This window comes from Petaurus breviceps, unplaced genomic scaffold (assembly GCF_028583685.1).
Source record: "Petaurus breviceps papuanus isolate PSGF00001 unplaced genomic scaffold, PetGlider_PUasm1.0 90696, whole genome shotgun sequence".
Lineage (NCBI taxonomy): Eukaryota > Metazoa > Chordata > Mammalia > Diprotodontia > Petauridae > Petaurus > Petaurus breviceps.
The window spans coordinates 6,763,259-6,778,632 of record NW_027187314.1 but is presented as its reverse complement, the minus strand read 5'-3'; the positions used below and the strand labels follow the sequence as shown (position 1 = coordinate 6,778,632).

General features: G+C 37.3%; 1 pseudogene; it reads right to left on the bottom strand.

Moving 5' to 3' along the window:
• Positions 1-15,057, bottom strand: part of LOC138144342 (exosome complex component RRP46-like) — a 72,736-nt pseudogene extending 57,679 nt beyond the window's left edge.
• Positions 15,058-15,374: the final 317 nt, after the last annotated feature.

Genomic DNA, 15,374 nt, shown 5'->3' with positions numbered 1-15,374 from the left:
GAGCTGATACAGTGGTGAACAAAACTAGCAGAATAATTTACAAAATGAAAATAGCATAATAAATAAAAATAACTTTGAAAGACATAAGAACTCTGATCAATGCACTGACCAGAGGTGTTTCCAGAGGACCTATATTAAATCATGTCATCCAGCTCCTGACAGAGAACTGATGGATGCAGAGGAAGAGAGATATAATTTTTGGACATAGCTGCTGTATGGATTAATTTTTCTTGACTAAACTTACTTTTTAGAAGGTTTTTCTCTCTGGTATATTTCATCTTTCATCCTCTGGTCTCTTGGTTTATCATTTCTTTTTTTATTGCTTGTTTGTTTTGAAAATATTGAACATATATTTATAAAGTACCTGCTGTGTGCAGAATGCTATTCAAGGAGCTGGAGAATATATGAATTTTACATAAGACGCTGTCCCTGACCTCATAATATAAACTAGTAACGCTTAGAGAAATGTCAGTGGTTTGGTCTAGGTGATCCAAGGGGAAGGTGATTGGAAGGGAAGTGGAATTTGAGATCGAAGTTCGACTTTTCTGAGGAGATGGAAAAAACTGACCTAGTATTATGTTAATGAAATGCCATGCTATAGCAAGGGGGGTAAAAAGGACACTGGTAATAGCATTTTGACATTGACTAGATATGTGAACTTTGGGAAGTGACAGGTTAAAACAAAATGTCTTTATCCCTGTTTCAATTCACCTAGTGATCCTTCCTAGGTACTTTCATGTCAATTAATCAACAAGCATTTATTAAGTACCTTTTATTTGCCAGAGACTGTGCTAAATTCTGACAATAAAAAATACAATTTAAAGAAAAATTAAAGAGTCCCTGATCTAAAAGAGCTTATGTTGTGTCAGGGAAGACAACACTAATACCTATAAGGAGATAGAGAGAGAAAGAGAGACAGAGACAGAGAGAGAAAGAGAAAGACAGAGAGACACAGAGAGAGACAGAGAGACAGAGAGAGTAATAGGAATTGGAATCTGAAGATCTTCCCTGCCCCTTGGCCCCTTGATAGGCTCAAGTGACTCTGAGAACCTTTCCTGATTTGAAAATATGCTCTACCTAATAGGCTAAATGTGGTCACATGGAGCCTGTGGCAGGAAGCCTGTTTTTCAGGAATGCCCACACCTCGTTACTTTGTGATTGGGCAGTGGGTCAAAAGGGTTGCGACATTCTCTGAGCCAGGAGAAGGCTGATGTGAGGTTTTGCTTTGGGGCCCACTTTGGGAAGAGTTGTATGATTTGGCTAGATGATACTCTGGGAAGCCATTGAGACCCCCCCCCCCCCCCCACCTTTGAAAACCCAGATGTCGGTGCTTCCCTCTCTGGTAACTAACTAGGTATGGATGTAATTAGACATCTGGAAGCCCTGTCTGATGATCTGTTTCTCTGTCTTTATTTTTTGTCTGCTTGTAACTTCTGTTTGTATTCTGTGAAGTTTGGGGTGCTGACCTTTTCCTCTTGAAGTAGGTAAATTACATATGTTTCACTAAAACAAGATTGTTAACCCATTTTGAGTTGCTTTCCTTTAGAAAAGCAGATTTAAAACCCGTATTGGGAGCCATCCTGCTCTGGTATGCTAGGGTGCTTGCTGCTACAAAGGGAGAGAGAGACAGAGAGACAGAAAAAGAGACAGAGAGAAACAGAGAGAAAGAGACAGAGAGAGAGACAGACAGACAAACAGAGATGCATTGCAAGTATAATGAATAAATGGCAAAAAGGCACTGAGATAAGAGTATCATATGTGGGGAATAATAAGAAACCTAGTTTAGGGAGAAGAGTTACTAAGGAAGAAGGAATGTAAGAGCAAAACTGAAAAGGTAAGGTGTAGCTAGGTTGTGAAGGCTGTAAATTTCAAGTAAAGATTTTTTCTTTGATCATGGAGATAACAGGGATCTGCTCGGTTTACTTTTTGAATGATATGGTCAGAGCTATACTTTAGGAAAATGACATTGGCAGCTTTATAGAAGATGGATTGCAGTAGAGGAGATGAAGCAGGGAGACCAATTAAGAAGTAGTGGCAAAAGTCCATGGGATAGGGTCCAGAACTTGGGTCTTTTTGATGTGAGTAGAAAGGAGGCAGATAAAGAGACGTGGAGATAGAACTGATAAGAGTTGGAAAATAATTGAATTTGGGGAGTAAGAGATAGTAAGGATTGAAGATGACCAAGGCTGGGAAGCAGAGTAATTGGAAGAGAACTCATATTCTCAATTTAAATATCAAAATTTAAAGCAGAAGTGTTTTGTATGGAAAATAGAAAGTTCTCTTTTTAAGATGTTACATTTTACAAACGTACTGGGGCTGTCCTTTAAAAATACCCCAAAGGCAAAGTTGTTGCCATGTGTCTGGAGTTGATGAGAGAGACCTGAGATATCATCTAGATGTCAGCATATCAAACAGGAACAAAGATGGGCAGTAACATGACCAAGCTGACAAAGCTGCCCATGGCAGTCGAGATTGCAGTATGAGTTTTCTAAATATCCTTTACATGATACTCCTTCTCAAAGTGTTTTCAATATTTTCAAAACAGGAAATCAATTTTCAATTAAATTTAATTTGAATTGTTGCTAAATTCCTCCTTTTGTTAATAAATATGTTAAACTCTGGGTTTTCAATCTGCTAACAAGGAAATTGACTTCATCTAGGCCACCTTGGACTTTGCTTCTTCCTAAGAAATTTTATTATACAAGGGCCCAATAGATTTTTAAAAGTATAAAAAGTATGCCAAGGAAACCTTGTGAAATGACATCTTAATGGTTTAAATATAGTCAATTTGCCATAAAGACAAGCCCTTAAGATCAGAGGAAGCCTTAAACAGGTATGTGTATATATATGTATATATGTATGTATGTATGTATGTATGTATGCATGTATCTGCACACACACTATGGCTATTAGGAGCATTTATTTTTGTTTCTTTCCCCTTCTCCTTAAGTACTGAGCACTGTTTGCCTCAGAGCTCTAATATATTTGATCAGTTTGTGTTATAGTGGATAAAGGTACATGATAACATCATTTAATTGCCATCTGTTCCCTTACTCTCGAGCAGATTTTCTTTTTCTCCCTATCTTAGGAAATTCAAAAAAAAATTTACAAATAAAAAAGCAGTTTCTATGTCAACTTTGATATTCAAGGGATTATATATATACATATATATACACATATATATGCATTTTTGCTTATTCACACACATTACTCCTTTATCTTTTTTAAATTTTTTTAACTTGACCTCTGATTTTGGTGATATATAGATAGAAGGAAGAAACTCCCCTGACCAATGCCAATGCACATTGACATGAGCTTTATGGTTTGTATTATACTTTGTATTCTAAGAGATTTTCCCAGGATACTGAAATGCTAAAATGACTTGCCATGGGTCATACAACCAGTCTATATAGAGGCAGGACTTGAATGTAGCTTTTCTGACTCCAAGTCAGACTCTACAACATTTTATTGGAGGAAACTATATTACTGATATAAATATTATAAGTATTGAAGCTGTTTCTCTAACTCCCACTAGAATTAGCACACCAGTTCATTAGAAGGAATTCCTCCCTATCCATAAGTCTGGTACCTGGCTGGGGCTTATTCCCAGACAAGTACACACAGGGTAAATGGAGAAAAAGAGCACAACCTTAATGTGTACATTTTCCATACAAAATGTGCACAACCTCCAAAGATCACATGTGCCAAAGGGATTCCCCCATAGGTATAGCACTTTACTGAGCTTCAAGGTTTGATAATTTTTTTGAGTCTATACATGGCATTTCACTTACATGAAAGGTTGCTCTCCCTGAACCTACTTTTCGTTGGGTGACTATTAGTCCCATCTGGTCATGTTCTTTCTTTCCAATCTATCTGGTAACATGACCATTGGGTGGAAGGGTATGAGAGAAATTCTATTCTCCTCCCAAGAGCAATTCCTTAGAAGAGACATGATCCCAACTATATAAATTAAATAATCAGTTCCTAAACTTGAATTTATCAAACACTTGACTCAGCTCCCAGGTGAACTGACTTCTATTTTTATACATAGGTCAAGAAGTGTGTCTGATTATATCATGAAATTGCAAGATATTTCCAGTTACATCATTGGCCAAAATTTTATTAAACTTCCTAAACTGTTTAGGAATATAGTCACAAATAGTCTATGTTTTATATAATTTGATTCTCTAGGTCTTTTGTGATTATACTTTACTGGTCTGACAGTGGAACCCCATGCTTACATAACTACATACAAATCTGTGCAAAGTAAACACAAGGTAGTTGTTAGGGTTTCACTAGAAAATGAAGTAGGGGATGAGAAGGTCTTGTAGGAAATTGAAATTGAACTGAATTTATAAGGAAACTAGAGAATTCCAAGAGTTATAAGTTAGGATAGAGTGTGTCCCAGGCAGGGGGACAGCCTGTTTGAAGCATAGAGTACAAAGGCACAGATGAGTAGATGAGATGTCATATGTGAGGAACAGCAGGAGAAGCAGTTTGATTAGATTTTAGAGTTTACAAAGGTAAGCAATATATAATAAGCTTAGAAAAATAGGTGGGAATAAGGATTTTAAGAGCTTTAAATTTCCGATTGAGGATTTTGAACCACTGGAGATTATGAGGTTATACTGGCAAGGCACTAGAATGCAGGCTAATTCAGTTGTCCAGATGAGAAGTAATGAGAGCCTGAACTAAAGTGGTGGCCATGTGAATAGAGATAAAAGGTAGACATGGTGGGTAGATTATGTTGTCCAACCTCCTCAATTTACAGATGAAGAAACTGGGATCAGAAAGATAATGTCAATTGTGTAAGTTTACAAAATAAAACTGTTCTTTTTTAAAAGATTTTCTTTTTTATTCACCAATAACATGCAGATAATGACTGATAATGATGGTGATGATTTTCATTTCTGTCACTTCACAATGAATCGTGTTGGACAGTAAGAAAACAAACAACTTGTGGGTTTGGAGCCTAAGGAAGTTGGGTTGAAATCCTGTTCTTTTACTTGTTCTCTCTGTGATCTCAAGCAAGTCATTTAACCTCTGGGCTGATGATTTCTTACAGATTGAGTAGGTTGGACTAGCTGACTTTTACGGTTCCTTTGATCTCTAAACCTGTGATTCTGTGATGTTCTGACCCATGTATGTTTCATTCTGCACCTGTAGTCCATGCTTTCTATGTTAAGAGATACTACTTTTCATGGAATTGACCAGTGCACCTGCTATCTTTCAGTGCTGTTTTCCTTTATATTTGATATTACTTTGTGAGTTCAAATCTGGTCTTAGGCATTTACTGACTGTGTGACCCTGTGAAAGTCACTTTACCTTGTTTGTATCAGTTCCCTCATCTGTAAAATGAACTGGAGAAGAAAATGGCAAACCATTCCCTTATCTTTACCAAGAAAACCCCAAATGTGGTCACAAAGAATAGTACACAACTGACTGAATGACAATAAATACAAAAAGAAAAATGTGATATAACATTTCCGAAAGAACTTTGGTTGGCTAAAGGAGAAAAAAAGTCATGGATAAGATAATTTGAATAGTGGGATCAGGAAAATCATTTGGTCACTTGGTTATTTATAAAACAAATGAATGGACTCCTTTTTCCTCATTTGTACAAGAGGAGAAATCATAAATATCTAAAACTTTCATGCTAGGAGTTAGCATGATGAATGAGACAGTTTTCAAGATTATTTTTATACCTTAAACTCCTTGTAAGAAAGATGGTATACAAATACAAGGTGAGGTTTTTTTTGGTGTTATTAATAATGCCTAGCATTCCCCAATTAATGAAAATGCAGTACCTTGGTAAATCTGTCATTCCTCTCATATTATTGTGGGTGTTTCAGTAATGCTCTAGAATTCAACTTAAAAAAAAACAGTAAGCACTTAAACCAAACATCCCCCCACCCTTATCTCTTTATTTCAGACCATGTAGTTGAACCTTTTTGTGTTCTTTCTATTTAAAAATGAGACAATAATTGTTGAGAAAATTAGCATGTATACTGAAAATTTAAACAAGACAAAGATCTAATCCTATGACCTAGAATATCTTTCTCTTGTGATTTGAGTTTCTAATTGAATACTCACATAAAATGCAGCATTTGGTCCAACCCTCATTTAAAAAAATGTATGAAGAGAGAGGGAAGAATTAAACTCTATGGGAGGAGGGAGATGAGGAGAGGGAAGATGCTGAGGAAGGAATCAGAAGGAAGCAACTTTTCCTTGATGAGAGAGCAACTATTTTTAAAATACTTTAGAGAAAGTCACTCCTCTGCATGAAAGAAAAGATGCCATCCAGGAGAGTACACTGTGAAACTGTTTTTAAATGGCTTTTGAGAAAGTGTTGCTATATTAAAAAATTATCATTTTGAAGCTTTTTAGAAAAACAGTTTCCCTTCCCACACACTCACATCAACCGAGTGAATGCAAAAGGAGTGGCTGCTCTTCATAAGTCCTAATGTTGCTTTTTAAAATGATAATCTCTTCTCTCTCTCTCAAACCAGCCACTCTCCTTATTATGTTTTCTGTGTAACCCTAATAAACTACAAGAAAAGAGAAATGACAATGTATGATTGGCCATCTGCTCCCACTTCATGGTAAATCTGCTTTCAAGGGCTTGTATTAATAAAAAAAAGTAGGACTTCAAAAGATCTGTGATTTTAACAATGCATGTATTCTCTCTACTGTGACCTCCTAACCATCTTTCCCCAATCCATGATATAATTGATGCCCTTCATGAACTCCTGTGACCAAAAACTTAACCACTTTATGTTAATTCTTATGATCATGAGACTCTCTTGACCAAAGTATGGCAGCCCTACACTCATGGTCCAGAATCCATAGACTTATAGATCATAAATTTAAAAATGGAAGAGATATTTGAGACCATCTATTTCTACATCCTTATCTTTAGGCTGAGAATACTGAGGCCCAGCAGAGTTAAGTTGTTTGTCCTTAAGTAATGAGTGTGAGAGCCAGGATTTGAATCCATGCCCTCTGATCCTAAATCCATCAGCAATCAAATTTTATAAACTAGAAAGAATTGCCTCATCTTGCACTCTGTTGGCATTAATCTTTAAAAATCCAGCTTGAACATCATAGTAGGAATAAGGATTAAATCAATGAACCAAGAAGCATTTATTAAATACTAACTGTGTTTCAGGCAGGGTGATAGGCCATGGAATAGAAAAGCCAGATGGTCTCTGTTCTTAAGGAGTTAACTGAGAATAATTGCCAGGGGACCTTAGAGAAAACAATAAAAAAATCGCAATCCTTTAAAAAAGAAGAATTACTTCCAATGAATACTATATTCGGTATATTCCAAATAGGGTTATTTCTTTTAAAACTTCATGAATCTTAAAAATCCACTTAGTCTTCCCAATTAATTTCCCCCTGCTGATAATAGCGGCCCTCTTTGCAACAGAAGAAAAAAATACTGGATTTGTAGTCTAAAAGTTCTCATGCTCAAACCCTAGATCTGTCACTTGCTCTCTTTGTCTTTCCATCCCAGCACCTATCACAATGCTAGGTAAAGTATTAGGTTAAATAAAAGGAAAAAGCTACTTCATGTTAAAGATTTTCCTCTTATTTACTCCAATCTGGGTTTGTTTATAAAAGAAAGAAAATATGTACTTAAAATGTATAGAAAATTCAGAAACTATATTTATAGTAACTGTTACATTTTAGCAAGACCTATAACCAACGTTAAACTATATTTTCCATAAGCATTTATTGTGCTCACTGTGCACACATAGATTCTATGGATGCCCCAAATTTTTCATCTGGCATGTACCTGACTCCATGGAGCTCACAATCACAGTTATCTAGACAAGGAAGAACAGTCATAGTCACAGTCAGCTAGCATTAATAGATGGCTCCTATGTGCCAGGCACTGTGCTAAGTGCAGGGGATACAAAGAAAGATTAAAAAATAAATAAAAACAAAAGCAATTCCTGTTCTTAAAGAATTCACAGTCTGATAGGAAAGAATACACATCCATAATTATGGACATGTGCATGTGTGTGTGCACACAGAACAAATTGAGAATGTTCTTAGATAAAGGCAATGGGATTAAGGAAGGCTAGGAAAGGATTCTTTTAGGGATTTGGTCTGAGATTTTAAAGGAGCCAAGGAAACTAAGAAGAAGAAATTTAGAAGACCATTCCAGGTATGAGGGGATAATGAAAAAGCCCCAAATTGGTAAATTTACTATCATATGTAAGAAATAACAAAGAGGCCAGTACCATGAGAATGCAAAGTGTGTGGAGAGGAGTAAGGAGTTAGGTGGCCAGAAAGGTACGAAGGTGTCAGATTATGAGGAGCTTTGAAAGCCAAATAGATAATTGTTTAATTAATACTGGAGGTAATAGAGAGCCAGCAGAATTTATTGAATAGTGATATGGTCATATTTGTACTTTATGAAGATTATTTGACAGTTGAATGGAGTCTGGATAGGAATTGGGAGAGATGAAGCAGAGAAATGAACTATTCCAGACATAATGTGCTAACAACCTGCACCAGGGTAGTTGCATTGTCAGAGGAAAGAAGGGGGGCTTATACAAGAGATGTTATAAAAGTAAAAATGATAAGACTTGATAACTGATAGAGTGAGAAGTTTATTAAAACATTGATTGTGAGCCTCTATGACTGCAATTAAAGTAATGACCACAACAATATTAGAGAATTTTAAAAGCACTTTTCGGGGAGGTGAAGGAAGATAATCTTGAGTTCAGTATTAGACACTAGTTCAAGATGTCTACAAGATATTCAGTTTGTGATATTTAATAGGTAGATGGACATGTGTAATGGAAATGCAAATTTAAAGATCTTCCCTGCCCCTAGGCTAAAGTGCACCTGGAGACTGGGGTGGGAGACTTGTTTTTCAGTTGATACTTCTTGATTGGCCAGTGGGTCCAAAAGGTTGTTACATTCTCTGAGCCAGGAGAAGGCTATATAAGCCCTGATGTGTAGCTTTGTTTTGGGACTCACTTTGAAAAGTGTTCTGTGATTTGATCTGAATTCTGGGAAGCCGTTGTTGAGAGTCCCCCGGCTTTGAAAAACCCAGATGTTGATTTATGGATGTAATGGTTGGAGAGTTTGGAAATCTGTCTACTTGATCTGTTTCTGTCTTGATAATTCTGCCTGTATATTTTGAAGTTTGGGGTGCTGACCTTTTTCCCCTGAATAAGGTAAACGATATATGTCTGACTGATTAAGTAAGCTTGTTAACCCATTTTGAGTTGCTTTCCTTTATCAAAGCAGATCCAAGAACCTGTATCGGCAGCAAACCCTGAGGACGTGCTTGGGTTGCTTGCCGCTACAACATGTGAACCTGAAGATTGGGTGAGAGGTTAGGGCTGGGCATGTGGATCTGAAAATCATCTCTAATAAAAAGATAATAATTAAATCATGGGAGCAGATGAAATCAGCAAGTGAAATAGTATATAGAAAAGGACCCAGTATAAAACCTTTGGGGTCATTGGCATTTAAGAGTAGGTACCTGGATGAAGATCTAGCAAATTAGACCAAGAAGGAATAGCCAGAAAACTAGGAACAGAACTAAAAGATCACAATGTCTTTAAAACCAAAAGAGAAGAGAGTATTGAGGAGAAGAGGTTGATTGGTATTCTCAAAGACCATATAGAAGTCAAGAAGGATGAGATGGAGGACAGGCCATTAGATTTGACAATTAAAAGACTCTTAATAACTTTGGACACAAGAGATTGAGTTGAATTAGGTCAAGTAGTCAGAGAATGAGAGGAAAGGAGTGGAGGCATCTATCAGAGACAGCATTCTAAAGTAGTTTAGCTACAAAATGGAGGAGAAATGCAATATGATAGGTAGAGGGATGGATTGATCAAGTGAGTGGATTTCTGAGATGATAGAGAAATGGACACATTTATAGACAATTGGGAAATAACCAGCAGACAAGGAGAGATTGAAGATCAAAGAGAGAGTCATATTATAGAGGAGACCATCTCTTGGGGATGATAGGATGCGATGGGATAACTTGTGCAGGTAGAAGAGGTATACCTTTGTAATGACATGCAGAAGCAGTTTTCAAAAAGAATGCTACTGTCAACAGCTTTTAAGATTCTGATTACACAGCATAGTGAACACTCTATTTATTCCATAACAAATCAAAGCAAAACATTCACAGAAAATCAAAGTACAGCATTCACAATGTTACAACTTATCACAGAAAATCTTAATATAGTATTCACAACAGCTTATAATTAAAATGGCCACATAGTTTCCACCCTAGTGGCCACAAAGTTTTGAACAAAGAACAATCACCTCAAAGTAGAATAGTCAAAGTCTTCCACTCATGGGACAGCATCATTAATCACTAAGTACAATCATTAGGAAATACTCAAACCCTCCACCCCTGGGTCACTAGAAAACTTCAATTTCATCACTACTCAGTACGCATGGAGAGATCTTTCTTCTTGACTCAAGGTATGCAACTCCTACCTGAATCCACCAAATAGTCACCTGGACACAAAGGCAGACAGCTCCCAGTTCCTTGTCCAGCTCTCCATGTAAGTCCTGCTCCACACTGAAGTTCACAGGGTCCAGTACATCTCAAATCCTTCACAATTTCTTTTCTCAGGAATTCAAGTTTCAACCAAGCCCCAAACAAAGCCTTAGCATCCCAGTTATGCTTCCTCAGTTTTCTGTAGCTCATTCAAAATATCAGAATCACCTTATCCAGCCTAGAGGGGGTGGCCCTGGACCGCTGGGCTCCTGGGCTCCTCTTCAGAAGAAGCGCTGCCACCACAAGTTCTCAGGAAATTCTGAATCAGTTCTCGATTCTCATTTCTCTTCTGTAGCTGCTCTGCTTCCAGATGCTGGTTCCAAGAAATTCTGACTGTCTCTTCCTGGGGCTTTTCCTTATATACACACAGCATTAGCTTCCTGTTTCAGCCAACCCCTTCCTGTTATGCCAGTAACAGGAGACAGGTGTTCATACCTTTTGTTTCCCCATTAGAGGCTTGATCCATTACTAAATTCTAAGTACCTGTTACCTTTGCCAACACAAAGGGATCTTCAAATTCAAACTACATTACCATTACAACTTTGACAAGGAGAAGGGCTACCTTTTCATGTGAAACAAGGGTTGTAATGGAAATGCAAACTTAAAGATCTTCCCTTCCCCTAGGCTAGAGTGCACCTGGAGCCTGGGGAGGGAGGCTTGTTTTTCAGTAGATACTTTTTGATTGGCCAGTGGGTCAATAAGGTTGTTACATTCTCTGAGCCAGGAGAAGGCTATATAAGCCCTGATGTGTAGCTTTGTTTTGGGACTCACTTTGAGAGGTGTTCTGTGATTTGATCTGAATTCTGGGAAGCCGTTGTTGAGAGTCCCCCGGCTTTGAAAAACCCAGAATATGGAAACCCAGATGTTGGCTGGGTATGGATGTAATGGTTGGACAGTTTGGAAATCTGTCTACTTGATGTTTCTGTCTTGATAATTATGCCTGTATACTTTGAGGTTCAGGGTGCTGACCTTTTCTCCTGAACAAGGTAAACGATATATGTCTGACTGATTAAAGTAAGCTTGTTAACCCATTTTGAGTTGCTTTCCTTTAACAAAGCAGATCCAAGAACCTGTGGTAGCTGCAAACCCTGAGGACGCTTGGGGTGCTTGCTGCTACAAGGGTGAAGGAGGAAATAGGTGCAGAAGGCATCTATGTGATATGAGATGAGGAGCAAAGAAAATTTTCAGTGAATGGCCTCATCTTTTTTTCTCTGGAATATGAGACAGTTTACAACAACTTAGTTGGACAGTATGGAAAGGGTAATCATGGGAAGCTTGAAGAGATGAAACCATATCAATAGGTTGGTGTGTTGAGAATAGTGAAACAATTAGGGAGGTGTAGATGAATCATTTTACCATAATGAAGGATCAATAAATCCATATGTACAATATGTCTATGTATCATAAATTTGAAATGGGGTTGTGTACTACATTGAAAAGTCTCCAAAGCTTATTTATGATTAGAGTTTTGTTTTATTTTTGTCCCCTCAGAACTGATACAGTGCTGGTAAATGTTTAGCAACCTCTTCTGAAAAAAAATGTACATATGACACACTTTAAGTTTAATCTGCATTATTAACATTTTCTCAATCACTTCCTTAAGTCTCACAATCAACAAAGTCATCAATTAGATCGTGATTTGTAGTGTTTGCTTATTTCTGAAATATGAATATTCACACTGAAAATTTAATAGTTGGCTCTCAAGCCAGTTAAAGTTGCCTGCAGCACACTCCTTTACAACCACATATAAAATCTTCTAAGCAGAAAAAATAATGGATCACACATTTTTTTTTTGTTTCTGCTCCTACCACATTACTTTATTTAATGATATCAAATCACAAAGTTATTAAAAATTCCTTTTAGGGGGTGGCTAGGTGGCACAGTGAATAGAGCACCAGACCTGGAATCAGGAAGACCTGAGTTCAAATCCGGCCTCAGACACTACACAAAATCTAGCCATATGACCTTGGGCAAGTCACAATGCCAATTGCCCTCCCCAAAAAAGCAAAAAAAACCCATTCCTTTTTAGAAGAATTCCAGTTGAACATATATATGTATATATATATATACACACACACATACACATGTACACCTATACATGAAACATACATATGTGTATATATTTATATGTGCGTGTGTATTTGTATGTGTATATATGTATATGCATGCATGCATGTGTGTGTGTTTGCACTCCCTGAGGATTAGTAATGTGAGGTTTTTTTGTCCCTTTGTCTCTGTCACCAGTCAATTGCCTTTAATACAGTAGACAGTTCACATATGTGGGTTGATAAGGATGATCCACTGACTGAATTATTCACCATTTGATGATTAAACTACATAATAATTCACAAAGCATTTAGTGTACTCCTATGTTTCAGATCTTGGTACATTTTGACTTTCTATAATATGGGGTCAGCAACCAATTCTACAAATGTGTTCAGTGATTCAAATCTGTTATAGAAGTCTACATGAAAATTCTTTGAATTTTTATTGCTGAAATTACTAAGGCTACTTTGGAAAAATAAATACATTTGGACTATTTGAGCACTGTTATAATGTAATATGAAATTTCAAAAGGAGGTTTATCTGAAGCATTAATCACACAGTACATATATGCATATGTATATATGTGTGTGTATATATATTTCTGTATATATTCATACTTTTATACATCTATCAATAGAGTAAGGCATTCAAGCCTGGATATTTGTATTTGTAGATAAAATGATTACTCAGTTCTCTATGCCTTCTTTTATAAATATATATATATATATATATACATGCATATGTTCATATATATATTACCATATATTTCAATTTGAAAAAAAATTGCTATATAACTCAGTAATATACATGGTGTATGTTTGGAAAAAAAAAGTGGGGAGTTAATATATGCCCTTTCTTCATTTCTATCTTAGACTCCAACAACTATCTTTTTCTGTTAAAGCAACATGGAGAAGATAGTTTCTCTACCAAAATGCTGGTTCTCTTCTGTCAACCCTTAGTTACTTTTCCACTCTGTTTAGCAACAGAGATGCAGGCAGTAGAAATAAGAATAATTAGCATTTATTTGCAAAGTATTTTGCAAACCTTATATTTTCTCATGTATTTCTTTCAACCCTAGTGCAACTGTTTTGAAGATCACTTGAGACAATATTTGTAAACTGTGTAGCATGGTGACTCAAACATATTAGGTGATTAATAAATCATCTCTAACCATAGGTGTCCCTTAGGGTACTATCCTGAATCTTCTTTTCTTCTCCCTCATTACTACTTCACTTAGTGATATCATCAGCTCCTGTGGACTTAATTACTATCTTCATTTCTATGATTCTCAAGTCTACCTTTCCTGTCCCAATCTCCCTCCTGATCTCCAATTTCACATCTCCAACAGCATTTAAGACATCTAAAGGGGACACCTAGCTGATACAGTGAATAGAGCACTGGCCCTGGAATCAGGAGGACCTGAGTTCATATCTGGCCTCAGAAACTTAAAACTTACTACCTGTGTGACCTTGGGCAAGTCACAACTCCAATTTCCCTGCCTTCTCCCTCAAAAAGAAAAAAAGACATCTTGAACTGTTTGTCCAGTTGATATCTTAAACTATGTTCCAAACAGAATTCATTCTCTTTCTCCCTAAACTTTCCTCTCTTCCTACCTTCTCTGATGTTGTAGAGGTCAATAACATCAAGACCACCTTCCCAAACTCTCAGGTGTGCAAACTAACAGTCATCATGGAATCCTCATAATCTCTCACTGCATCCCCCATCAAAACTATTGCCCAAGGCCTGTCAGTTTCACCTTTTAAACACCTCCAGAATGTGTTCGCTTTCTCCCCCTCTGACACTGCTACTCCTCTAGTGCAGGCCCTAATCATTTTATGATAATTGCAGTATCCTATTGGTGGGTCATGGCTGTTTGCCTCAATTCTCTCTCCACTCCAATCCAATCCATCTTTATTTGGCCCTAAGTGGTTATATCAGCAATGCAATATTCACAATGCCTGTGGAAATTATAAATATGCTGATGTGGTTGTTAATCACAAAATATATCAGGCTTGCTATATGGGGGATAAAGAGAGAACATTTATTTAAACACCAAATGACTGAGTCCCCAAACCAGAAAGTCAAGGCCTCAGAGAAATTATGAAATTGGCACAAGTAGATAAAATAGAAAGCACCCACCTTCTCAAGCCTTTAAAACAGAACAGTCTACCTCAGGCAAAGTCTTCCTATCCCCACTCACAGCAACTACTCAGCGTCCAGGAAGTTTGCTCCTAGCAGCTCCGGCCCCTGGAATTCCTCAGCAGGAGTCCTTAGCAGAAATTCTGGCTGGCTCAAAAAGGGGTTCGCACCTCCACCTCCACCTTGGCACTACCGCTACCACTGCCGCTGCTGCTGCCTCCACTGCTAGTCACTGCAGGAACTCTAGCTTGGCTTCTGCTTCCTCTTTCTCCACCCCTTCCTGCTACATCAGCAAGTCCAATGGGGCATGGAAGATCTTTAAATCCCATAGCCCTTACAGTGGTTTTCCTCAAATGCAGTTCTGATCATCTCACTTCCCCTACTCAGTAAACTCTAACTCTTTCTATTGCCTCCTGTAACAAATACAACATGATTTGTTTGGCATTCAGAGCCATCATAACCTACCTCATTCCTAGCTTTCTGGTATTCTTATCCCTTACTCCTTGACATATACTCTTTTTATAAAACTTCATTTTGGAGAGGAGAAGACAGGGCAATTTGGGATAAGTGACTTGCCCAAGGTGACACAACTAGTGAGTGTTAAATGTCTGAGGTTGTTTTTGAACTCAGGACCTCCTGACTCTAG